Source organism: Pleurodeles waltl, chromosome 5, assembly GCF_031143425.1.
Source record: "Pleurodeles waltl isolate 20211129_DDA chromosome 5, aPleWal1.hap1.20221129, whole genome shotgun sequence".
In the NCBI taxonomy this organism is placed as follows: domain Eukaryota; kingdom Metazoa; phylum Chordata; class Amphibia; order Caudata; family Salamandridae; genus Pleurodeles; species Pleurodeles waltl.
In genome coordinates, this window is record NC_090444.1 from 1,532,039,108 (window position 1) to 1,532,066,872 (window position 27,765).

Genomic DNA, 27,765 nt, shown 5'->3' on the forward strand with positions numbered 1-27,765 from the left:
ATTAGCATCATCTGGCGAAGGAGCAGAGGCACCGACGACAGAGGGAGCTGCATCCCACATAGCCCATGAGGCCGAATCCACCAACGTTGAGGGCACCAGTGGGACAGAGGGCGAGTGGAGCACCACGGCAGAGACTGGAGGGGACAGTTCGGACAGTGACACCTTTTCCAATGGAAGCTCTCTGGTTGTGGCAGACACCTCAGTGGCCACCCCAACTATAGGTGCAGCTGCCACCCCCATACCAGCACCACCCTCGCAGCAGCCCCTCAGCATGTTTCCCGTGCCTGCTCACCCAGGAGGGTGGACATCTCCTACGCCCCAAGCACCTCAGGCCCTGCCCCAGTCAGCCCTGCCGGTTTATTGACCTCCTGTGATCCATCTCTCTTGGGCAGTCAACCATTGTGAATGCCATCAAGGGTCTGGCAGGGCATATGTAACAAACACATGCATTCCTGGAGGACATTTACTTGGCGGCCCAACAGAAATTGTTCCAGGCCCTGGCCTACTCCCTGACGGCAGCCATTGTCCCTGTCTCTAGCCTACCCCCTCCAACTTCCTCTACCCAGTCCCATTTCCCCCATCCCCAGCGTATCCCAAGCACACCTTCAGACCAGCATGCACCCAAATCAACACACAGAAGTGGCTCAGGCAAATACAAGCACCACACTTCATCCCACAGGTACTCACACAAGCACCATACAGATGCAGACACACCAACATCTACTGCCTCCACTGTGTCCCCCTCTTCCTCCTCATCCACCTCCCTCCCAGTAGCATCTCCACTCACGCCTGCATGCACTATATCCTTATCCACTACCTCCATCACCAACACGCCTATCACTACACGCCCCTCATCCGGCAGTCACCACACCCACATCCATGCACACATCCCCTGTGTCCTCTCCCACTGTGTCTGTGCCCACTCCTCCCAAAGTACACAAATGCAAGCACTCAGCCACCCAACAGCCATCCACCTCATGACAGCATCCAGCCCATGCACCTGCACCCAAACACAGCAGACAGATACCACCTACCACCACTCCCTCTTCCTCCACTCCCAAACCTTCACCCTCTTCCAGCCCCAGTGTCCGTAAAAAGCTTTTCCTCTCCACCCTTGACCTATTCCCTGCCCCTCCCACCGTCCTTCACTTCGGGCCAGGGTGGGTGGAATCCAGGCCAGCACCTCAGCCACCCAGTTCACGGCCACTGTAGTTTCTGCAGCTACTGCAGGTGTGAGGGGCTCCAAGGAGACACCCATCAGCACTTCCAGTGTGCCTGCAACAGCTGGCAAGAAGGGACCACCAGCTACCAAGGGCAAGGAGGCACCACCAGCTGCCAAGGGCAGGAAAGGAACACTAGCTGCCAGAACAAAGGAGGCACCACCAGCTGCCAAGGGCAGGAAAGGAACACCAGCTGCCAGAATCAAGGAGGCACCACCAGCTGCCAGGGGCAGGAAGGGAACACCAGCTGCCAATGACAATGAAAAAGGCACAGATGCCACAGGCAGGATTGATCTGGTGCCTGGTGCTGGAGCAGCATCTGGGCAAACAACACGAGCCATGACACTTCAGCCATCCGAGGCTGCGAGGGAAGGGCTGAAGCCTTCCCCCACCACTGGTAGCACCACCACCAGCACCGCTGACAGCACCGCCACCTGCACCAGCACCTGCACTGCCACCAGCCCCACTGCCACCAGAAGCAGCCCCAGTGGGCATCCGTCCGAGGCTGCTGGGGAAGGGCTGGATCTCCCCACCACTGGCAGCACTGCCGCCAGCACCACCATCTGCACCACCATCTGCACCACCACCAGCACCTCTGCCAGCAGCAGCAGCCCCAGTGGGCAGCCATCCAAGGCTGCAGGGGAAGGGCTGGAGCCTCCCCCACCACTGGCAGCACCACCACCAGCCCTGCCACTGCCACCACTGAGCAGCTGTCACCGCCGGCAGGCAGTGTGTAGTCGTGCCTCCATGGGTTGTAGTGCGTCCTGGCCCCTGCAACAACTGTAGGTGTGACACCCAGGTGAGAGATTGTGACCAGGCACCATCCAAGATCTGCATCACTGCACACAATGCCTCCTCCAGAACCAGTGGAAGAAGGCACCTACCCACCTCCCTCTTGCCAGGTTGAATCACACTGGGCACAAAGCCAGTGGAAGAAGGCATCCACTCACCCCCTCCTTGCCAGGATGAAGCACACTGGGCACAAGGCCCCCTTGAGAACCAGTGGAAAAAGCCATCCACTCACCCCCTCCTTGTCAGGATGAAGCACACTGGGCACAAAGCCCCCTCCAGAACCAGTGGAGAAGCCATCCACTAGAGAGACTGTGGCTTTGCACTCCCCAAGACCAAGCAGTGGGCAAACCACCCACTTGAGAGACTGTGGCTTTGCACTCCCCAGGACCAAACAGTGGGCAAACCACCAACTAGAGAGACTGTGGCCTTGCACTCCCCAGGACCAAGCAGTGGGCAAACCACCCACTTGGGAGACTGTGACTTTGCACTCCCCGGGACCAAACAGTGGGCAAACCACCCACTAGAGAGACTGTGGCCTTGCACTCTCCAGGACCAAGCAGTGGGCAAACCACCAACTTGGGAGACTGTGGCTTTGCACTCCCCTGGACCAAACAGTGGGCAAACCACCAACTAGAGAGACTGTGGACTTGCACTCCCCAGGAACAAGCAGTGGGCAAACCACCCACTTGAGAGACTGTGGCTCTGCACTCCCCAGGACCAAGCAGTGGGCAAACCACCGACTTGAGACACTGTGGCCTTGTACTCCCCAGGACCAAGCAGTGGGCAAACCACCCACTAGAGAGACTGTGGCTTTGCACTCCCCAGGACCAAGCAGTGGGCAAACCACCCACTAGAGAGACTGTGGCCTTGCACTCCCCAGGACCAAGCAGTGGTCAAACCACCCACTTGAGAGACTGTGGTTTTGCACTCCCCAGGACCAAGCAGTGGGCATACAGTGGGCAAACCACCAACTAGATAGACTCTGGCCTTGCAGTCCCCAGGACCAAGCAGTGGGCAAACCACCGACTTGAGACACTGTGGCCTTGCACTCCCCAGGACCAAGCAGTGGTCAAACCACCCACTTGAGAGACTGTGGCTTTGTACTCCCCAGGACCAAGCAGTGGGCAAACCACCCACTTGAGAGACTGTGGCTTTGCACTCCCCAGGACCAAGCAGTGGACAAACCACCCACTTGAAAGACTGTGGCCTTGCACACCCTAGGACATCACAGAGGGCATGTGGCCCCCTCCAGGAGCAGTGGCGTTGTACCATCTTCTGGCTGAGGTGCCCCGCCTTCCCCTAACCCCTGAGGTGCCAGTGTATTTTTGACCTGATGCCCCAGTAGTGTTCTCTCCGTATTGAGGCAGGAGTCAAGTGTGGCCTTTTTCCTATGTGATATGCCCCTGTGGGCCACGGATATTTTGTACTGGGCATTGTCCCTCCATTTGTATATATTGTTGATACTGTTTTGTGCTTTGAGGACTTATTTCTTGAAATTTATATTATTACACTTACTTTACTCACTTCGTTTTGTCCTTGCGATACTGGGTGTATATGTAATGTTGTTGCATCTTTTATGTGTATGTTGTTGGGGGTGGGGGTGGAAGTGGGGGTGTTGCGTGTGTGTGTCACTCTCTTTTTTCTCCCCCCCTCGCTTGTGTGCAAGGTGAGGTACTCACTGTGGTCGTCTTTGCCACCGTTCGTGTTCCCGGTGTAGGAGGAGGTATACCAGCATGGGGAACACCTGCAGTTCAGGCTCCATTGTGTTTTGATTCTTCCTTGAGTGTCGAGAGGTGAGTCGTTTCCCTTCTGTGTTCTATTTCTGTTGTGCTTTTGATGGCATTGATGTCACCCCAGAAAAGCTGGTGGATTGACTTGTTGCAATAGGGTTGGAGGTACATTGTCTTCCGCCTGGCTGTTGTCGGTTACCGCTGCGGTGCTTGTTGCTACCGCCGTGGTGGTCAGTGTGTCAGTGTGTTAAACTGGCTGTCTGTGTTGGCGGTTTCTGCCATAGTCAAAATTCCAGATTTCTACCGCCGGCCTGTTGCTTTATCACCGACCACCAGGGTTGTAATGAGGGCCAAAATATCACTATTAAAATTATAGCAGTCATTGTAAAGTGCTGTAGTGTAGCTCATGGAGGGACAACCTACAGTAAATATCAGCTTATTTATTGCGAAGTTACAAACTGTCACTTTGTTCTAAGCATGTTTCTTGTGAGCATTTTTTCTGTGAAAAACCACAAGCTACATCCTGCCAAGGTTATATGAAAGCAACGTTGGGGATTTCAATCTCTTGGTCTTGAACTTCTTAGTCCTTTGAAGTGTTTGCACAGTTTCGCCAAAAAGTATAAATATGGGCCCAGATGCATTGCGTGGGTACTGAGAATCATAGCACACATCTGATGCAGGGTAACCTTTTAAGTTTGTCTACATGTAAGAAGTTGCACAGGAAAGGTATGCCTAAAGCACAGGTTCTCTGCTAGACATTACCATCTCACTTCTATGGTGCGTGGTTGTGTCGTGCAAGGCAGCATTGTTTGAGAGACAACACAGGGAATGATTTCAGCAACAGACCTTCTTAGTAGATACGGTACTGTTTTATCTTTCCATTTGAGCAATGCAACACAGACAATTTGGAGCCTGTGTTGAGTGGAAAAATAGTGATAGTAAATTTCTAACCCAATGTTGTCTTTTGTGTGCAAGGATTGTAAAGCTGTGAGCATGCATTTTTTCATATGCCTAATTTATGTATTTTTTGTATATTGTTCTAGTCTAAAGGTACAAGAGTTGTTGTTTTGCTTAAAAGCTTACTTTTTGTATTATTATTAAACTAAATTGTTTCACCTCAGTCTATGACACTTGCAGCTCTACAGTATGCTATGAAAATCAAAGGCAATATTCTTTTTATCCAACCCACTAGATGGCCCATAGGAACACATTCCAGAATGAGTACTTTCTCGGTTTGGGCACTTACAATGTGCTCCCTCATGCCTCATTCATGTTGCCTATAAATGTTGCAACGACTATGTGCTTGTAGATCAGCCATACTTTATTACATAATGTAGTGTTCCAGGCAGCACTAGTACTGCAGATTTAGAATTTGCTACTTCTGATTTCCTGGGGTGTATTGATGACAACTGCAAAATCAATTCCTAAAATATTTTCCCTTGAATCTTCCTAAAAAACACTTTTGTGATTGCACTTTTTGGGATTCATAAGCTGGAAAAGTTTGCATTGGAGATCTGTATCATTCCCATATTTAAATACTTAGGACCTGATTTAGGAATTGGCGGACAGGTTACTCTTTCATAATGGTGACAGATATACCGCCAGCCGAAATCTAAATCCCATAATATTCCCGTCCACTAAGTTCTAAATCAGGGCCTTAAACCTACACTAGTTCATTTACTCAAGCAGAGTAAATGTTACAGTTTTGTTCTTCACACCTTTAACATTTCTTGTCTCAACATTTGCAAATGGAGAGAAGTTTTCCTCTACGATACCTGAAAATATAGATGTGTTTGGGCACATTGCAATTCTATTGGCACTCTTCCTCCAAACCTTTATAGCCCTAGCAAGGCATAGGTCTTTCAGAAATGTTATTAGCAATCTTGCTTAATATCTTTAAAGGTATGGCCTTGTAAGCTTTCTCAAAGCTCCCAATTGTCAGTCCTGAAGCAACATGTGTTTCAGTCTCCTGTAACAGACTAACTACTACATGAAGCGTTATGGATGTTTCACACTAGCTAGGATCATTTTTAATCTGTGTTTTATAAAACTCATAATTCTATGAGTAAGACTTTGGAAAAAGAGATTGCAAAATACAGCTTTTGTTGCTGTACACAGCATTTTGAGGGTCATACCCATTGGTTTGAGCCTCTTGTATTTTTCCTCAAAATTAATTGCTGGAGAGGCTTATTCATAGCATATCAGTATTGGAACAGACTATCCATACCTTATGAGGGAGTCATGCTGTCACAGTCATTATGTCCCTCAAGCACCAGCCATAATACTTCCATACTAGTTGGCAGTTGTTTGCACCCTGCCCAAGTAGGGACCCTCACTCTAGTCAGGGAGTCACACAGCTGAGAGAACCCCAGCCCAGTCCCTTGGTAGCTTGGCACGAGTATTCCGGCTTATCTCAGAAGCAATGTATAAATTACTTGTACACACACACAGGCACATACACACAGTAAAAACACTACAACAGGACTCTACACCAGTTTAGACAAATAGCCAATAAGACCAAAACATCACAAATCCAACGTATTCAAGTATAGATATGAATTACCAAAGATTAGATGTAGTATAGGTCTTAGAAACACAATAGCTGCAACGGGGGCTATCAAAACAGCTTGACGAAGTCACTTTTCACAGTCTGATGCCAACTGCAAGGGAGCATGGGCTGGCCAAGGAGTCATTAAGACCACGGTTACAGTACCTTAGAAAACAATGAAGAAACAAAGATGTTGCACGGTGTTGGGGAGGTGAGGCATCGCCAGAGCCAGTGTGGTGTCAGTTCCTTACCGCCACCAGGGAGGTGAAGCAGTGGTTCCTTACTGCTAGGCAGGGGAGGTGAGGCATCAATTCCTTACTGTTGCAGCAGAGGTGATGCAACATTGGCTAGGGGGCATCGGTCCCTTATGACAAGGCAGAGTCAATGAATCCAGCACGTCAAGACATGAGAAGTCGACTTCAAAGTGTCACGATTACACCACAGGCAGCACGTGCTGTGGCAGAGTCGAAGTTGGGTGTCAAGGACGTCGGTGACACAGCACTCTGGACTCATGCTATGGCGGGACTTCAGAGGCATCGGTGTGGCGTCGGGCCTGGATTATAGGTTGCGATCATTGCATTCAGTGGGGACCAAAGCTCCGGTGCAGGCAGCGGTGCTGGGCTGGGGAGCAGCATTGGTTCCGAACACACTCTGGAAGTCAATGTACAAGTTTCTTCCTAGTTACACCAGAACTCACACCCAAGGGCCCAGGAACTGAATTTGGTACCACTTGGCAAGCCAGGACTCTCAGCAGGAGAGCCCAAAAGCTGGCAGATGAAAGCTTTGATGGCCCTGAAGCTTCTTAACATGAGGTAAGCTCAGTTCAATCCTTTGGAGAACCTTGGAAAGCAGGACATAGAAAGCAAAGTCCAGTCCTTTCACTGCCAAGTCAGAAGCAGCAAGTCAGCACAACAAAGCAACAGGCAGAGCGGCAGCCCTTCATACATCATCAAGCTCTTCTTATTGGCAGTAATGACTCAGTCAAAACATTTTCAAACTATGTGGTGTCAAAGGTCCAGTACTTCTACCCATTTCTGTCTTTGAAGTAGGCAAACTTCAAAAAGAGGTCTTTGTAGTGCGCAATACCCTGTCTTTCCCTGCCCTGGCCCCAGACAGACTCCAAGGGGTATGAGACTGCTTTAAGTGGAGACAGGCACAGCCCTATTCAGGTGTAAGTGTAAGCTCCTCCCACCACTCTACCTCAGGAAGACCCATCAGCCTGGTGATGGGCCATCAGGATATACAGGGCACACCTCAGCTCACTTTAAGTGACTGTCTAGAGTGAGTGCACAAACAGCCAACTGTCATCCTGACCTAGACATGTACTCAGCAGACAGGCAGTGGCACAGAATGGTTAAGCAAGAAAATGTCCACTTTCTAAAAGTGGCATTTTTAAACTCACAATTCAAAATACAACTTCACCAAAAGATGTATTTTTAAATTGTGAGTTTAGAGACACCAAACTCCACCTCTCTATCTACTCCCAATGAGAAAATATACTTAACAGATATTTTAAGGCACTTCCCATGTTACCCTATGGGAGAGATATGTCTTGCCATAGTAAAAAAAATAAGTAGGAGTTTTTCACTATCAGGACATGTAAAATACACCAGTTCATGTTCTACCTTTTAAATAAACTGCTCCCTCCCCAGGGGGCTGCCATGGGCCGACCTTAGGTGTGACAGGTAGTAAAAAGGAACATTTGAGCCCGCCAAGTGGGTGTACTTGCCAAGTCTACCTGTCAACTTAAAACTTCACACACAGGTACTGCAGTGGCAGGCCTAAGACATGTTTACACATCTACTCATGAGGGTGGCACAATCAGTGCTTCAGACCCACTAGTAGCGTGTGATTTACAAGCCCTGAGCATACCTGGTACAATATACTGGGGACTTACTAGTAAATAAAAAATGCTGATCATGGAGAAACCAATCACGAATACAGTTTAGACAGGAAACACTTGCACTCTAACACTGGTCATCAATGGTAGAGTGTCCAGAGTCCTAAAATGAGCAAAGACGAAATTCAGCACAAGCTCAAAAACAGGAACTCCAAAGAGAAAAGTAGGGGGAACCAGGTCAGGAGCTGCCAGGTCTAACACATACTAAATTTACTTATAAGTCCCTCGTAAAGTGGCACTACATGTACTTGTAAGTTAAATGCTATGTGTGGACCTGCAGCACTGATTGTGCCACTGATTGTGTCACCCACTTAGGTAGCCCTTTAAAAACATCTCAGGCCTCTAATATAAATAAGTCACCCTTACGGTAGGCCCTGGACAGCTCAGAGGACAGGGTGCTATGTATTTAAAAAGCAGGGCATGTACTTTTAAGTTTTACAAGCCCTGGTAGTGAAAAACTCTTACATTTGTTTTTATCTACAGGAAGGCCAATCTTTCCTGACAGATAACATTGGAGTATCCTTATTACATTTCAGAGGTCTATTTTCTAAATGGGAAGTAATAATCAGTTCATGTTTGGTGTCTTTGGAATCACAATTTAAGATCCTAAATTATGGTGGTCAGCCTTTAAATTTCAATTCTGAATATGCCACATTTAGAAGGTTAGCATTTTCTTGTTGTAGCCGTTTTGTGCCTGTAGTCTGTCTCTGCTCACATGACTGGGTGGAGCTGACAGTTGACCTTTGCATATTCCTTCTAGACAGCCACTCAAAATAGGGAGCTTTTTGTATGCCTGGATGGGGCATCACTGTCAGGATGAGAGGGAGGAGCTGGGCAAAGCCCTACTTACACCTGAATAGGCCGTGTCCTACCTCCACACATAGGGCTGCATAACCCCTGTAGTTAATCAAGAGCCAGGGCAGGGAAAGCAGGATGCCTGGGGACTTCAATGGAAAAGCTCTAGAAGCTTCTCCCCTACTTCAAAGGCACAACTGGATACAAATACTGAACCTCAGACACCAACTCTTCAATACCTGTAGATACTTTGTCAGGAAGAAGGTCTGATGTGCTGCTGAAAGACTCCCACTTTGCTAGACTCCTTATTTGCTGTGCTGACCTGATGTCTGCACAACTTTTGCCTGGGTGAGGAGGACTGGACCTGTATCTCTTGAATGCAGAAATGAGAATTAGTCCAAGGTCTAGTTGACTGGCCTCCTGTTCTGAAGCCTCAGGGACATAACAGGCTTTTAACAGACTTGCATCTGCACCAGGACTCTGCCATCTGTAAATCTGCTCTGCCAAGTGGTGCCAGTCCAATCCTGGACCTTTGGAATTGGGCTTAAGGTGCTTTGCCAGCCTCTGTCCATGAGCACCACTGATGCATCTCCTTTTGCATGGCACAACCCCAAGCTGAACAGGTGCATCTCCGCTGCTGCAGGGATTGGACGCGTCACAAAGACTCTCACGACCACAGCACCTCACATCACCTTTGGAAAAGCCACTGCACAACGCATTGTCAGTGCAGGACCTGGCATCTCCTGTCCATAGCAGCCTCAATGATGACATTGAACTCTGAATGGCAACCTTGCAGGTCCTCCGTACTGGCGCATCTCTCTGACTGCATGATGCATCCCCAACTCCAGACTTCACATTGCGAGCTTCTGTTGGTTGGATCCTCGATGACGATGTAACAGTATCTTGCACCACAGCCTTGCCACAACTTGGAACCGATGCATCTTTTCAGCTGCATAACTCATCTCTGACATAGATCCACTCAATGCTCCATAAACCAGGATTTAGGGCACACTGTTCAGTGGTCAGCCTGAACGTATGACTTTGCCCTGGTCCAGCAGAGCCAGATATTCACAGGTGGTGCTTTACCCTCTATTTTATTAAATTGGTGTGGGATCATTGTGTGTGGTTTTTCACTGTTTTACTGTTTGACGTGTTGCACAAATATTTTACACATCACCTCTAAGTTAGGCTTGACTGCTCTGTGCCAAATTACCAGGGGGTTGAGCACAGATCGTTTAGGGTATGCATGTGTCTTACCCTAAAATGGATTGTGGTTGCTGCTTGTCCAGGTCTCAAACACCATCAGCTAACAACCCAATTTCTTGCATACTTACTTTCTGACAAGTCAGAGCCTAATCTTTTTTCAGGTGTCAATAACGGACAATGAACTTGTGCTTGGAACAAACCAGGATCAAGTATCTCACACAAAAATGTGTTTTCCAGAGATGAAAGTGAAAAATATGCTACCTTACAGGCAGGATTATTTGCTTGTATTAAATTGTATTCTATATACAACCATCATAAACACTGCCGGACAGATTTGTCAATCTTTCATGTAACGTAATGCAGTAAAAAAACTTGCTGCTCTGAATAAAATAGAGAGCGCAGGAAAACATCATATTTACAAATATACATGGTGTATTCCTGCTCTCTGTCTGTGGTGGGGCACAATCTTCTGCCTAGCACCTATGTAAGAACCCTTGTGACATCACACAAGGGTGCTTGCACTGCTGGCAGAATTGTTTTTGTGCAGGAAGGAACACTTTCCTGCACAAAACAATCCTCTGAGGCTTTTTCCTCTTTCTAAGTGTGATGCCAAATGCAGCACATTTAAAGGCCTCCCTTGGGAAGGTGTAGCATTTTTACACATCCACGTCTTGGTAAATCTGGGAATGTGATAATATCCATAGGTGGATGCATGGGAACACACATGCTCCAACCACTGAATGCCTTCCCGGGCAGATTAATGAAACATGGAGACTTGCGATGACTTGTGTTACTCCTGATTAATCAAATAATGTAAGGTCATGCAAGGTGGTCTTGCATTGCTTGGTGAATCTGACTTTACTGTTGCATTGCCCTTACAACACCATGTGTGATAAATTCATCCTTTGTGCCCTGATCAGTCCCAAACTTTTTGACTGATACTGGTGGTTACTGACTCTGACTGTGCCGTGGGCACTGCTAACCAGTTTCCCAGGGCCAGTGCTCTGTGTAAAACGCTATATGCAAATTAGACCCAATTATAATTGGCTCGGACAACCTACCTATAAGTCCCTAGTACATGGGAGGGCATGTAGGTTTAAGGACCCCAGGGTTGATAGGGCACCCCTTGGGAGCACTGCTGTGGTCCCGGGTGTTATTGTAAAGGAAGAACTGCCTTGTTGGCTTCTTTTAAAAGTTAAAATAAACCCCAAATTCGACTTTGGAATTAGAAATACTTCCAAATTCTCAAACTGCCTTGTCTTTGCATACAAATCCTACCTAAGGTCTGTCCTAGGTGCCTCCAGGGCTGGGTGCAGTGTACATTTAAGGAGGAGCCCTATAAAAGACGCTTTATAGGACCTGTTGAGGGGAAAAACAGCAAAATGTGTTTTCTCCATTGTAGTCAATGGGCTCCATAGGCTAACATTGGGAGAATTGATTTTAAAATAATAAAGTCTTATATCAAATAGAGATGAAACAAATATAGCATGTTTGGTACCAAACTAAGGCCAATATTTATACTTTTTTAGCGGCGCATTTGCGCCGCCTTTTGACACAAAAGCGGCGCAAACTTACAAAATACAATTGTATTTTGTACATTTGCGCCACTTTTGCGTCAAAAAGCGGCGCAAATGCGGAGCTAAAAAAGTATAAATACGGGCCTAAATGTTGTAATGAATCCAACAACTTGCCAATTTTGAACATAATATAACTTGCACGGGGAAAGAGTTGTATGACTCTTTCTGAAAGTTTCCAAATTCAGGACCATAATTCCCATTCCTGATTGGTCAGCCTCTGGCAGCATGAGCCAGGCTACCTTAATGAGGTGTGAAGTGGCTGGGCAGAGACAAAGGAAGCATCTGGTGGGTGGAGAACTTTTGCATCAGATGGCAGAGCAGGATGGGGGAAGAGTAGCCAAACCGGTCTTCAAAGGAGGAAAAGCCATCTGGGACAGAAACTGGACCTTCCCGATTTTCTGCTCCCCAGACAGATGGGAGCCCCACTGATTAGATTAGGAGAGGGGCTGGAAGGGGTGTGTCAAGGGAGACATAGCCACCTCAGTGGGTGGATTCAGTCAGATCTAACCTCCAAGGAAGAATGTTTGCCATCTTAGATTTTTAGACAATGTTGCTTTCTGGGTTTAATTTTTGCCACACGTCACAGGAAGTGGTCACCTCAGAGGGTGGTGACCTGTATCCCATTGGAGAGGAGCACCCCCTGCTGCCCACCCCAAGGATCAAGGATAAATATGTCAGAGCTGCCCCACAATTCAGATACCTACTGGAAGAAGATACTGGAGAAGAAGGACTGCCCTGCTAGACCCCTGGCCTGCACCCGGAGAACTGCACTTACAAGGACTGCACATTTGCACACTTCACCAAGAAAAGGACTTTGCCTTGCTTCTGCAACTCAAGGAGTGGACTCCCTGTAAGCAACAAGTACAGAGGACCTGACCAGAGTCCCCTGCATCAAGTCTTGCAAGAAAAGCCCAGCTGACCAGCGTCCAGTGGCCATTTGAGGATTCTGACCAGGTGCATTCTGGCAACTGTAGTCCCAACTTCCAAGGAGCAACTCAGAGCTTCTGAAACTTTGGATCATGTTTGTGGACACTTCATGGGCCCAAAGAGGACTTCTGGAAGAAGATCCAGAAGTTTGGAGAAGTTTGAAGCAACTTTGAAAAAATGCTCCCTAGGTGGGCCGACCCGACGTTGAGAGTCAAGCTGGCTACCCTCAACTGCGACCCATCCTAAATTTCAGGTTCATTTTGCTGAAAGCTCTGGTGCTCCAGGCTCCCAGGATTAGACCGTGGGCTCGTGGAAAACCAGTCCGATGACATCACATCTAAAACAGCTTGCTGAGGAGGACCACATGACATCGAAAAAGAAATGCTCTAGAAAAATGTGAATGTAAATTTTTGACAGAGGCCTTCCACTCAGTGCATTCAAGCAGGGCTCCATCGCGGTCAGCGGCAACACTTGACTTTGCTCCGGTCGAGTGTGACCAGATGTCCCTGGTTGGCACTCTTGGTTTTTAAGTGCTACAAAGCATTTTTTCATTGAATCTTTAATGATTCATATCTCCGGTTCCCTATATTGAATGTTCGTCGTTTTGGTGTCATTTTAAAGATAAAAATAGGTCCTATTCTATAAATTGGTGTTGAATCTTTTTTGTGTGTTGTGTTTTATTTATTTACTTTTTTGTTGATATTAAATGCTTTACACAACTGTTGCCTAAGTTAAGGCTAACTGCTCGTCGACCAAGCTACCAAGGGTTGAGCGAGGATTAATTTACTGAGACCTTGACTGGACTTAATTGGGGGTTTGTGGCCTATTGTTAAGTGTAGGTATCTGCCTGCCCTTACCAATGATCCACTTTCCAACACCATGGGTGAAACAAGGGTAGCACAATATTATGATATATCTGGCCCTGGATTCTTAATGCCAAAGAAGAGACACATTTCTGAAGGTTATTATGGAGTTTACCTTGTATAAGAGTAAATACTTTGGAGTTCGAAGAAAGTATTTCATAAATGCATTTATAAATATGTGCAATGGAGAGTTTCAAATTGTATTTGTGTAGGTTCCCAAGTTCTGGAAGAATCATACAATCCCATACAGCATGTACTTGAATATAGATTTTCCATACTTGCAAGAGCAATTTAGTACTTACGATAATTATGAAAAATAGGATTCAAATGCCTTTGGGAATATCCAGAAAGCTTCGACCTTGAGTATGTTCATCAAGGGTCACCTCAACCCATTTTCTGGAAAAATCCAGATTTACAGCCCTACATCTATACTTTGGAGAACTTTGAGCTTACAGCTAATATATCTGTTGTTGCACACATTACAATTGCAAATTTTTATTTTGAAGATGCACAGTATACAAATACCAAAACAGAACGAAGGCTGAATAAATACAATGAATACATTAAATAAATACATATCATTACATGAATTCATTTCATCGATCTACAACAGACATCAAGACCACTGAAAAGGGGCATATGAGATAGCCTGTTCACAACCTTAGAATACAATACCTTAGAATACAAATAAAGTGCCAAAATTGAGCGTGGTTAAATAAATAAATAGATCCCCTACGAGCCTGATTCAATTATTGCTTAGCCACTGTGCAAACGGGGCCCAGATAGCTTCACCCATCCGTTTACGCCCGCGGCCTTTACACGCATAAGAACCCATCTCTAAATAAAACAATGAGCACATCCGAGCCAACCAATGGTTGAAAGATGGCGGACTTGCCTCCAACCAATCAGATGCAATGCAGCAGCGGGTCACAGACATAGCTAGAAACAAAAACCTCCGTGAATATTCTGGGTATACCGCTCCATCAGTTCCAAGTAATACTAATTGCGGCGTAATTTCCACCTCCCGATAGTTTAGCCTAGTTAAAAAATTAGCAATATCAGTAAAAAATGTATGTAACCTGCTGCACTTAAAAAACATATGTACTAGGTCGGCTGATACACTTTTGCATCTGGGACACACCACACCCCTTGTGCTGCCCCAGTTAAATAGCTTAGCGGGAGTATAGTATAAATGAAAAATAGTCTTATAATGTTGGGCTTGTGGTCCAGCAGATAGTATAAAACGCTGTGCCATATCTAAAGAGGTACGTACTGATACTTCAGAAGCTCCAATATTCCGAGCCCACCTCTCCGCCTGTTTACTCAAGTCATTTGGCATTAAGTTCAAAAAGAGCGGATAAAGCGAGCAAACCCGCCATCTAGTGGAATTATGAAGAACCTCCATAACTGGGATTCTATCCCCCACCTGGCCAGATGCTGATCTAAAATTTGCCCCCAGAAAATGTCTGATTTGCAAATATTTAAAAAAATCCTTAGTGCTCAATGAGAATTCACATATTAGTTCTTCAAAAGATTTAAGGTGGGTGTTCCCATAAAAATCACCAATACACCGAACACCAAGCTGTGCCCACCTGCCACAGTATTCATCCTTAAAAATATCAGGAAGTACCGACGAATTCAAAATTGGGGTATAAAAGTTAATACGGCCAATTCCAATTTTTTTTTAAACATTGGTCCATACCTTAAATGCAGCCCAGACAGTCTTAAACTTCACTTTTTTAAAATAACTAGGCTCCACTGTTCTCAAGAAAGCTGCATTAGCATGCCTTCCCCAAATCATATTATATATAGTAGGACAAATTTCGCCAGAATCTTGATTATCAACCTGTGGATTTATTAATGGTTGGATATATTGCAATGCAGATGCCCAGTAATAAAATAGAAAATGAGGGGCCGCCCACCCCCCCCTCTCTCTGGGTAGCACTAAATACTTATATGCCCGCCGTACTTTTTTAAAAGACCAAATGAAACTAATCGCTAAGCTCTCCATATGCTTAAACCATTCTTTATTAAATTCCAGTGGAATAGTGCGGAAAAAATATAGGACCCTAGGTAAAAAAATCATTTTAATGAGATTGCATCTGCCCATAATTGTTAAATGCAGATTGTTCATATGATACAACTCTTTCCTAGTTTTAGCTAAGACAGGAGCAAGATTGCTTTCTACTATCAAGTCCAAGTTAGCCGACAATCTGACACCTAGATAGGTCACTTGGTTGGCCCTCCTGCTGTCTTCAATAATGGCCCACTCATTGCCCAATATTTGGCACTTACTCCTATTTAATGCATAGCCTGAAATTTCCCCAAACTCCGCAGCTAATTTCTCTATTTGTTCGATCGCCTTCCCTGGTTCAGGGGTAGTGACGGCTATGTCATCAGCATATGCCAAGATTTTGAACCTGCCCTCCGCCATTACCATAGGCGAGATCAATGTACTTTGCAATAGCTTCTGAATCAAGGGGTCTATATAAAGTGCAAACAATAAAGGGGAACAGGGGCAACCCTGCCTAGTTCCTTTTGTAATGTAGAAGGGTTCTGAAATTGCCCCAGCTAATTGAATTCGAGCAAGGGGCTTCTGATATAAACCTTGTATAGCCTTAATAAAACCAGCCCCTATATTAGCTTTACTGAGCACTGTCCATAAGTATTTTTAATTGACCCGATCAAAAGCCTTTTCGGCATCTAGTAATATTAATGCCATAGGGGCCTCCATAGCCTGAGATGCATCTAACATGGTGATAACCCGCCTAACATGATCAGCGGTCCCCCGCCCGGGGATAAACCCATGTTGCCAAGGGGAAACAAGCCCACCAATAACTCGACTAAGCCTAACCGCAAGGATTTTGGCATACCATTTAGCATCCGCGTTTATCAATGAGATAGGTCGATAGGAGCCTGGCAAAAGTGGGTTCTTCTCTTTTTTTAAAAATATGACAATGTTAGCCTCCAGCCATGAGCCCGGTGCCCGCTCTCCAGCCTGTACTGACGTAAAGAGTGCCATGATATCATCCTTCAATTCCTCAAAAAACGTTTTAAAGAATTCTATTGGGATCATATCAGGGCCAGTAGCTTTCCCTTTAGATATAGCAGTTAGAGCCGAGACAATCTCCTCCAACTCAATAGGGGCAGTCAACTGACAGCCCTCTTCTTGCGGTAGCTTTGGGCTTGACATGTCACTCAGATACTGAGCCATCCTTTCGTCTCTCTCATCCGAGAAGAGGTTTTCCTGCTGGTACAATGCGGAATAATATTCTTTAAACACCTGTAGTACTAACGTATCTCCATACACAATCTGCCCCAGCCTATCTTTAATTGCCAAAATGGCACTCCGAGCCGTCTTTTGTCTAGTCTTATATGCAAGCACCTTGCCCACCCTCTCACTCAACTCATAACATTCCTGCGTACGAATCTGGGCTTTAATGATGTCTTGATCTAAATACAACTGAATGATCTTGGCCTTCACGACTGTAATCTTATCCAAAGTATCTTGTATTAGAGCATTATTCCTAGCAAACCCCACTATCTGACTCTCCAGAGAAGCCAATTCGGTCTGGGCCGCAGATATAACTAGGTGCCGATGTTTCTCCCGCCTAAGGGCATAGCTCAAAGTTTCCCCACGGATAGCAGCCTTTAAAGCATCCCATAACACCTCCGGTGGAACCGTACCCCTGTTAAAGCCCAAAAACTCAGTTAACCATATTTTCATCCGTGACACATAAGCTGAGTCAAGCAGCAAGCCCCGGTCAAAAGACCAGGGTCTCAAATGTCGCTCCTTTCGCAAGTCCGAGAGTTGTACTACCAAGGGATTATGGTCAGATATGACCCTAGGAAATTTTTCCACCAGAATTTCTTCGCATAACGATGGAGACAAAAAAAAATAATCTAACCGGACGGACTTCCGGTGGGGGTATGAAAAGAAGGTGTAACCAGGATCCATAGGCATACAATGCTGCCAAGCATCCACAAGACCATGAGTCTGCACCAACATTTGTAAAGCGCGAAACACCTTCGGCTTTCGTCCAACATATGGACGCTGATTCTGTAAGGGGATATTAGTCTCAATATGTATATTAAAATCCCCACATACAATAAGCGGTAAGGCCCAGAGCGCAAGTTCAGTATTCAACATATTAATACCAGCTGGATCATCAGCATTAGAGCCATAAATAAAACATACAGTAAAATGTGATTGCCCCATAACACACTCTATTATCAGCCATCGGCCCATATTATCCACCTTTTTCTTGACCACCTTAAGAAAAAGATCTCGCCGTGTAAGTACTGCAACCCCTCTAGTATTCGTTTGTTGGGTGGTGTACGCGACTAATTGGAAACCAGGAAAATCTAACAAGTACTTTTTAGCCGGGGTAACATGTGTCTCTTGCAAACAAATTATATCTGCCCTTAATATTCTGAGCTCATGAGTGACAAGACGTCTTTTCTTAGAATCGTTTAGCCCACATATATTTAAGGTAGCTATCCGTAAGATATTATGTTCCCCCATTGAAAACTGTAGCAAATATACCCACACTTACACCTTGTTTCATCATACACCTAATAATCTCCTGTGCCTTCAAATACATATTTCTGTGCATCTCCCGTGCAAAGCCTACCCAACCCCAGCCCACCCCACCAATCACCATCCCACCCACAAAAGAAACCCCTACCTCCCACCCACCCCCCACCCAACCAAATGAGGCTTCCAGACTGTAGTCTGTAAGATGGACTAGCGGCCCTCCCCCCTTGATGGCTCCTGCAGTGACTCCTAAATTAAACAAATTTACTAACCAAAGAAGAAGAGTTGTTTCCCCTGAGAGACTAGGCCCCCACCAACCAACCATTTCGATAAGAGCACCTCTCGTCCTTTTCTACTCACCCCAGGCTACCCGCCTCTCTCACCCACCCCTTTCATTTTTCCTTCTCTTTTCTTTTTTTTTTTTTTTTTCCCTTTCCCCTTTCCTCTTTTTCCCCTTCTCAAAAAAATAAAATAATAATACTTTAAGCCCCTCTCTTTTTTTTTTTTTAGCCATATGTCAATAGTTAAGTCAAAGACTGCAGGTACTCCTTAGCTTTAATCTCGGATGCAAACACTTGTATCATCCCATTATATATAGTTTTAAGTCGAGCCGGGGACAGTAAATAGGCTTCCGCTCCCTTCTCCTGGAAGGGGCTAATCAGTTGTCTCAAACGCCATCGTCTCTCTACCGTAGCATGGCAAAAGTCGGGGCGGGAAAAGAATGTGCAGCCTTCACCGCTGATCCTAGCATCCGGGCGGGCTTTCTCAAAGACTATTTGGCGCAGCAAGTAGTTGCCAAAATAGACTATAAAAGCTCTAGGCTGTTGCTGGGCTGTTCCACTTGCTCCTGTTAATTGTTGACTTCTCAGACGTAGTGGAAACCGATGGGCTCTCTGTATCTCTTTCTCCCAGTACCATCCAGTCTGCTCGGGGAGTGCTGCTTTAAGCAATCTAATTATAAAGGCTCTTGAATCCTGCCCTTCTACGCCTTCTTGTATCCCAATTAAGCGCAAGTTGTTACGACGTTGCCGGTTTTCAAAGTCCTCTACTTTCCACTGAATATCCGAGAGCTGACTCTCAAGCATAGCGGCTTGTTTTGACAGCACCCCGAGATCTGACTCCAGTGCGTCCGCCCGGCATTCAATTGCAGCGATCCTATCCCCAATTTCAGAGCATGTCTTCGCAACCTTACTGACTGCCACTTGTAACTGCTTCGTGGCCACCCTGGCTTTCTTGCTGTCCCTCTGCGTTTGCTTATGCTGTGACGTGATGGTCTGGTAAATAAGGTGCAGAGAAGGGGAAGGAGGCACAGTCTCTACATTCAGAACATTAACCTCTGTCTGAGCTGGAGCCACTGGAAGATCACCCATGCTATGCAGCAGTTGTTGTGTTTCTGTGTAGTCCCAGGACATAGCTCTCGACCTAGACACCTTCTTCTTTTTTTTTTCCCTCTTCTGACTGGACTCACCAGCTTTGTCTCGTCTTAATACCTCGGTCTGTTTTGCTTGGCGTTTGACTACGGTGCCCCTCAATGCAGAAATAGGGGTTAAAGGCGCTGTAGAACTATCGCCAGTCTCTGAGTCTATGGAGGGGCAGGTGCTGTCCTCATCGGAATCTTGAGATTGATCTGACAGGGAAAAAAAGTTCTCTCCAGGTTCCCCCTGAACTAATAAGTCCCCTCTGCCCTGCCGGTGGTCACGAGTCGCCTCTGGAGTACAAGCCGGAGTTGCCAGGTCGGTGCTTGGCAATAAGCATGCTACTGCTGCTGCTTGTTCGCAGTACCCTGCCCCTGTCACCACTTCTTGCGCCAGCCCTACATTGCTTTGAGACCCAGGGGCATATAATGGCCGGTCAATTTGCCCCTCAGATACTGCTGCAAGCGCATTACCCCCCACACAAAAAAACAGAGACCTGTGTGGATCCCCCAGCAATGCAACTTACAGTTTGATGTACATCCAAAGAGCGGCTACCAACGCTGGTTTTCACCTGCGGTGACCCTCCATTATCTGAAGAAGCTAGACATCTTAGACCAATGCTGTCCCATCCCCAGCCGATTCTGTTGCACCAGTATCAGAGTCCCTTACAGTAGTACTGCCCCCCATAGGGGTTGAGTTATGGAGGGCTTTAAACATCCGGGGTATAGTCACCACTTCCTCCTTTTCTCCTATCTGCTTTGCGCCATTCTTTGCCTTGTGCGTCTGCCCCTAAGCCGCAAAGTTCCCAAAAGCTGGCTGCCTGCCCTCAGGCACATTATCACCGCCGCCGGTGTCTCCAAAGCCGCTGTTCTTGGTGATCCCCCCCCGGACGAGGGGCTGGGGATCCAGAGGCCATCGTTCCTGTGGCCCTGGTTTCGACCGGCTACCACGCACAGCTTTCGGGCCCATCCGCCACTGCCTGCCACGAGGGGGTAAAAAAATAGCGTATGTCGAGATGAGGAAGCCACGGCCATTATGGCCGAAATCACCCAGGGAACTCCTAATAAATCTGCCGATTCCGCCGGATTCGCATGTAATGCTGCTTGGCAGGTAACTGCCGCAAATGTAAGCGTCTGGAGCCGCCCGCATAATCCTCCCCGCGGGGGAAACAACAAAAAAACGCCACACAGGAGCCGGGGGGAAGGAGAGCTTACTGGCCGCTAGCTACTCGCGGCCGCCATCTTGCCTCAAGGGAACACCGCAAAATGCCTCACAATTGCAAATTGTTACTGTACAAACTCCTTTCATTTCATTTAGCTCGTCAATACAAAAGGGGTATTGTGTTAGACCTTTATTAAACTTCTTCCTTTTTTTCTGGCGCACTCACCCATAAGAAACTAATGTTTCATTTTGTGAACAAGTTTCTAAGTTTTGTACCTTAACACACAGGGCTTGAATTAAGAAAATAGGCACTGCATCCAATGCAGCCCCACTTTTCCTGCCCCCCTTAGCGCCCCCCTCCAAATGCCACCATGTGTGCACTGTATTTAACATACAGCGCACCCTGGTGGTAGTTTATAAAAGAATACAATCAATCGGTAAGTACATGATATGAGAGATACGAGGATATTTGTTATATTGAACTGCAGGAGATGTAGATATAGGGATCAAAACATATAAATAATGCATTCTTAATACGATTTCACAGGGATTTATGATATACTGCTACAACAATTGGAGTTACATGGGAGGTAGAGTTATACTAGGTGAGTGGAATACACATGTACACTATACTAATGTCTACTACTAAGAGCATTTGTAATACAGATACAGTTACTGAAAAAGTCATGATACTTCACTTTTGTATATGTAGGTAATATGGAATAAATGGAACAGCTATAAAGAATACTGGGGAACGTATATGATAACCTGATACACTTGGAAGGTATGATTAGCTGGAGTCTAATTTGTGATATTTAGATTGGGTTTGGGGAGCATCCTCTATAAAAATACACTACAAAATAGGGTGGTCTGTGCATGAGATGTGTACTTTTCTGATTTGGTATACAGGGGTGTGCATGTATACTATGAGAAATTAATCACTGTTCTTATACATTGTAGTTGGGAATATAAAATGTCGATTGGTAATTTTAAACTTGTCGCAATTAGTAATATGATATATAAATAGATTCCTACTGCTAAGCATGTTACATTATCACAATATAACAAATCAAGAAGTACTTAGAACATATGATATTTTATTACATAACATCATGTACGTAATGTTATTATAGGAAATCCTGAGGAAATCCTGGGGGTACTCCCCGGATGAAACACGTGTTGACAAAGGGACAAAAGAGGACAAAGGGACAAAAGAGGAAGTTGCTGGACTGAACTAATAACCCTGGAACTAAACCACATAAGGATGCAAATTGGTAACTCTGGAAGTAATCACATAAGGATATACGATTTGGACTGATGGACACTATTTTTGGACTGAGAACAGGATAAAAATACATTTTGGTTTGAATTTTGGTATAACCTAGATATTAGCGGTAGAGTTTTGATGGAGGATTGAATTGTATTATTTTGATTTGCTCTTGTATATACTGTGTATATAATAGAATCTGAATACTTTAATGAAACTAGGATTGTCCTTGAGTTATTGTCACGTGTGCAATTGAATTTGTTTCTTATTCAGACAACATACAGTTGTCCTTTCAGGGGATTTAGAGGGTTTGACCCCAGTCATCTGCACCGTGTGATATAGTGGAATATATCAGTACAGAAGTAGAGTAGGAAGCGCCTATCACTCACTATTCACCCTCTCATTTAATGTGTAGTTAAGGAATTAGCATCAACATTTTTTACGCTAATTTGGCTTTTTTTTGTAGGATTATAGTAAATAATGTTGACACTAATCCTGCAAAGCGCATTGAGGCCCTTTATAAATAATGGTGGGCCTCATTTTAACTCCTGCTCCATGCAAGCGTAAAAAATGTCACAAAAAATGTCACAAAGAAATCTTTTAGATTTCTTTATGCCATTTTGGCGGCCCTATTGCTGGGGGAATGCTTCCCTTGCATACATTATAAGGTAGCGCAATGTATGCATTGTGCCACTTTGTAAATCTGCTGTGGTGATTTTAGCCTCGCTGATCCACATTAGCTTAAAAGAAAATGACACTAATGTGTCGCAAGGAGGTGTTAGGCCCTCTTAAATCTGTGCCATAGTTTCTTAACCTCAGCTCTATCTGATTGAGAGCCATATAGAATCTACTCACTATTATCCCATTTTTAATACCATGTGGCCTCCCTTTAACTTCTGCCCCTTGATTCCTTCCATCTGTAATATAGTGCTCAATTCAGGTTGCTTCTATAGGTTAGAAACAGAGAGTAATTTTACTATTATCAACTAAAGCTAAGATCATTTTCCTAAAATATTTGGCCCCTTTGCCATTGCTTGTATAATTTAGAGGAGTCAATTTTACGTTTTGTTCTAATTGCTGAAGAATGTAGCAGTACATTGGTCTTATTAGAACCTGTACTGTTGCATTCAGTGCTTATTTTATTAGCACATATGGGCAGCTTTACTTGACATTATGGGCCATATGTACGAAAGCTTTTTCCCATAGACACAGAATGGGTAAAATCCTTTCGTACATCTGGCCCTATGTTCTCTATTGTACATCTCTCCTCCCAGTGTTATATCCGCCTCTGAGTCTGTCAATGTCCATTGTTACAAAGAGATGACAATATGTTCCCCAGCAATACCAATCTTATCTCACTGTTTTCTTCTAGGTTTCACTAGCTCATATTATATCCTGGTTTAAAATAATCCTAATAGAACAACCTTTGTTTAATCCACCAACATAGATGGGGTATAAGCAAAACTACTTAGGAATCCGAGGAGAAAGTGTGTTTCTAAGTTGCTCTTCAATGTCTTTATTTATTTTTAATACTCCATAAATCTAGAGTGAAAATTACCACGATGAATTTGTTCACTAGTCCTGCCTTTGTGCTTACATATAACTTCAGATCAGTCCCCTTTAGTGGCTTATATACTACAAAGCTTTCGATTGTAGGATCTACCTAAGTAAGTTGGTCGGTTTCCAAGCTTCCTTGAGTAGTACGCTGCCAAGGGTATGCACTCTCAGCTAGCTAAATTGTTTCAGCCTGAACACTTGGATCATTCAACAAGGTGAGCAAGGAGGTTAAAAGCAATACTTACATCATGTGAAACAGTGCCCTATTCCTAGATCTAGTACTCAGGCCCATATTTACACTTCTTTAGTGCCTCATTTGTGTCATATTTTGATGCAAAAGCGGCATAAACTTAAAAAAATACAATTGTATTTTGTAAGTTTATGCCGCTTTTGCATCAAAAAGTGGTGCAAATGTGGCGCTAAAAAAGTATAAACATGGGCCTCAATTTGTTATATTTTGTTGCCCTTGAAATCTTATATTTCTTTTACCAAAGCATCATCACTGGAATCAACAGCAACTGACCATTTGATGGACTATTTTTCTTAAGGGTAAGTCTGGGGAGCCCTCTTGAAGTGTCAAGGTCTCTAAGGGGTGGGGGACCTTCAGAGCACAATTGGTTTTTCGGTGCAGGGCACATGGCAGCCCAGTGCAGAGCAAATCAGTAAGCCAGCAGCTGTGAGCAAAGATGTCCTTCGAAGCAGTAGGTAGGTTGCTTTGAGGGTCGCTTGCGGGTTGGCAGGGGCACTCTGGTAGAAGGTCCTGGTGTTTTCTGAAGTCCCTTGACTGGGGCTTCCTCCTGGTCCTTTAACAGTCTGGAGTGGATTGTCCTTCTTAGGGTCTGACATGTAGTGACCACTACTCAGGGCAATGGTATGGTTCGACTGCTGAAGGGTGAAGTGCCATCAAACTTGGCACACTGGCAGGGATTGTCCTTGCGGTCTGTGTCTGGTTAAACCATCACCAGCTTTTCAGTGAAATGGACCTCACTGGCTTGTTGGTTCCTTGTGGTTGCAGAGTGATGGCTCTTCGGCGATTTTTGAAGAGTGGAGGTTCTCTGGGGGGGTTTCAGAGTCCTTCCAGTGTCTAAGCAACCCTTCAGCGGTGATTGTCGAGTCTTGGGTGCAGCACTCAGGGTTTGGCACCTTTTCTTTGTTCAGCAGGTCTTCAGTTCTCGAGCCTTGGGTCTTCTTTGTTGGTGGTCTTCTTGAATCCTTACAATCTGCTTTCTTGGTCTCGGGATACCCACTAAATACTATAGTTAGTGGGCGTTTTAGGGGGAACCTAGTAGTGGCCAATAGGCCATCTACCTAACGGTGTCTACACCCACTAAATGACCACTTCCTGTGGGTAGAGGTCACTTCCCTACACTAAATTGGCTATTTTCCTTCAATGCAAGATGGAGGAAATGAAATGGAGGGGTCATCTCATATGAAACACCTTAGGGGTGGTGCAAGCCAGGACTGACCACTCCTTTGTGTTGTTTCCCATTGTTGCTCATGCCAAAAGTGGGGGTTTGCAATGGGGTTAGCCATCTGCTGATAGCAGCAGGCCTGGGGGTTGAGTTTCAATGGTGGTAGACCTTTGAAGCTTGCCAGCAGGGCAATGCACATTCATGACAGAGGGGGTGTTAGCACCTCCACCCAGGAAGGGCTTTGTTCTGAATCCAAAAGAGCAAGATCTCTCTCCCCAGGGATTCAGAATCTTGTCCAATACTCATACCAGTTTGGATTTATCATTCTGAGTTGTTATACTAAATAACCCACAGTTCAGGGTAACCATCTTGCAGCTGTGAAACTCATACTGACCAGTGTCCAGAACATGCATTAGAATGGCTGCCCTGTTCACTTACTATCTCCCAGGTTTGTCAAAGACATAGTAGGGGCATATTGATCATGCACTTATGCTCACACATACCAATCTACAAGATTTCACTGCGTCATTCTAAACTGATGCTAGACTCTTTTCAATGGGCTTCTCTAAGCTTTGCTGGACTAGCGTCAAAATATTTTGTGCTAGTCCAGTGAAGCGCCACAACCGCGTCAAAAATGTTGACGCAGTTGTGCTAACGAGCGCCTTGGTGTCCTGTATTATAAATACAGAGCTGCCACGGTGTCGTTAGGGAGCCACAGGGCGATGCAAGGAAACTACTGCATCTGAGCTTCAATGCACTAGTTCCTTGGAAATTAAGCCGTTTTCTTCTATGAGACCCTTAGCTTCTTGTGTTGTGCTCAGAATCATCGCTTCATTCTCTTTGTCCAGGGACAAACAAGATATGTAACAACGATACATTGTACTATTAGTGACCAAGAGGCATATGGAAGAAACTTTGGGGCATATTTACAAGAAAGTGGAGCATCGCACTTTTCTTGCGTCACACCTGCCCCACTTAACAACACCATTGTGGCGCCATATTTACAATACGGGGCGCCATGGCGGCCGTTAGGACAATAGTGTCAAAAACCTTTAGGCTAATGTCGCTCTTTGCTGCACTAGCATAAAAACTTTTGATGCTAGCGCAGTAAAGCACAGGGAGGTCCATTGTGAGTGTGTCATTTTAATACCTGCTCTGTTCCGGTACAAGGTTTATTTAAGCTGTTCATTCTTGATTAACAAGTAAACTCGAGGAACAACCGTACAGTCTTTCTTGTGAAAATCATAAAATATACATGATCGAATGTGCAATATGCATCGTATAAGAAAAACACCAGATTTGCATTTCCAGCTGACGAAGACATTTTCACCACAACATACATGCCTGAATTTACTTTTCGAAAACTATAACCATGGACTTAATTAATAAGCACGCACAATCATCCTTTAAGATACAATATGCAGCTGCCAGCATGACGTGAATCCATAGTCAAAGGCATCACGAACATTGAACAACATTTTCTTTATTGTCACTAAGCATCATCCCTAGGCAGTTTTGTCGTTCGAATGCTACGCACGGATTCGCAATAAAGGGCGATTTTTTTCACTTTTGCAAGACTTTGGACGTATATGCATTTACAATGTTGGAATTTCATCCGCAACCCAGTATCTATAGCCTCTTTTAAAACATACTACGTTAAAAGAAATGGGAGAACGGAAATCCATGGTTCCTTGCTGGAAAAAAAACCTGCTTTTCTTGGAAATGGTGTGGCAGTCAGCTGGATCTGTCCTTGTCGCTGCCATAAGTATAATGATTTTTATAATCGTCCATTCTTGAAGCGATTTTCCTCCTTCTGACAGATTCATTCGACCTGCAGGAGTGTATCAGATGTAACTATTTTTTACAATTATGTTCTTTTTCCGCCATCTAGAGGTCATTTAGAAGTCGATAACAGCAGATTCAAACCTTTTGTTGAACTCCAAATGTGCACCGAAAAAATAAACTAAATTACATTGTTGCTTATTTTCTTCCGCAGTTTTACATGCATGCATTTCTCAATTCCTTCTAGTATCTAAAGTGTTTAGGATGAATGATGTCCAATGGTTTTATGTCAATATAAAAGCATAGCTGCCAAGCTTTCCGCTTGCGTATGTGTGACATTTCCATGGTTTCAGTGTAGTGTAGTCAGGAGTGACATTCTACAGCCAAGTATGTGACATTCCTATCAAAGCTAAAGAGTGAAATAAAGCATCTAGTAACCACAAACAACCAAGCATTATTTAGAGGATGGTCCCTTTAGTCCTGCACAGATGAAAATAGTGCTATGGTGCCATGACAATAGCTTAAAGTGCTGTACAAATACCAATAATATGATGTGATTTCAAACAGTGTGAAACGCAATATTCATAGCTTCCAAGCTTCTCAGTTCCATCAGTGATGTGTTATTCCTGTCCAGACATTTTTCTTTGAATTCTGGGACGTGTTAGAAATTGGGGGGGCTTATTTACAAGCCTCTTGCGCCACCAGCGTGCTATTTATTCCCATATAAAATGTGACGCAACGGTGGTGCAAGGGGCTTGTAAATAAACCCCTGGGTTTCTGGTTGACAGAGGTTTCACCATGATCAAGTGGGAATCCTAGTCAGGGTAAGTCACAAACACATCCTAAATAAATCTGTGCTCACCCTCTTGCAGCTTGGTACAGAGCAGTCAGGCTTAACTTAAGAGGCAGTGCGTAAAGTTTGTGTGCAAACATTCAAATAGTAAAACAGTGAAAAAACCACACCTGGTTATACAAATAGAACATATTTCAATGAAAAAAACAAGACCAAAACAACAAAAATACGATAAGTAGAATTTGAGTTATGAATTTGTAGAGATGAAATTGTGAGGTAGTGC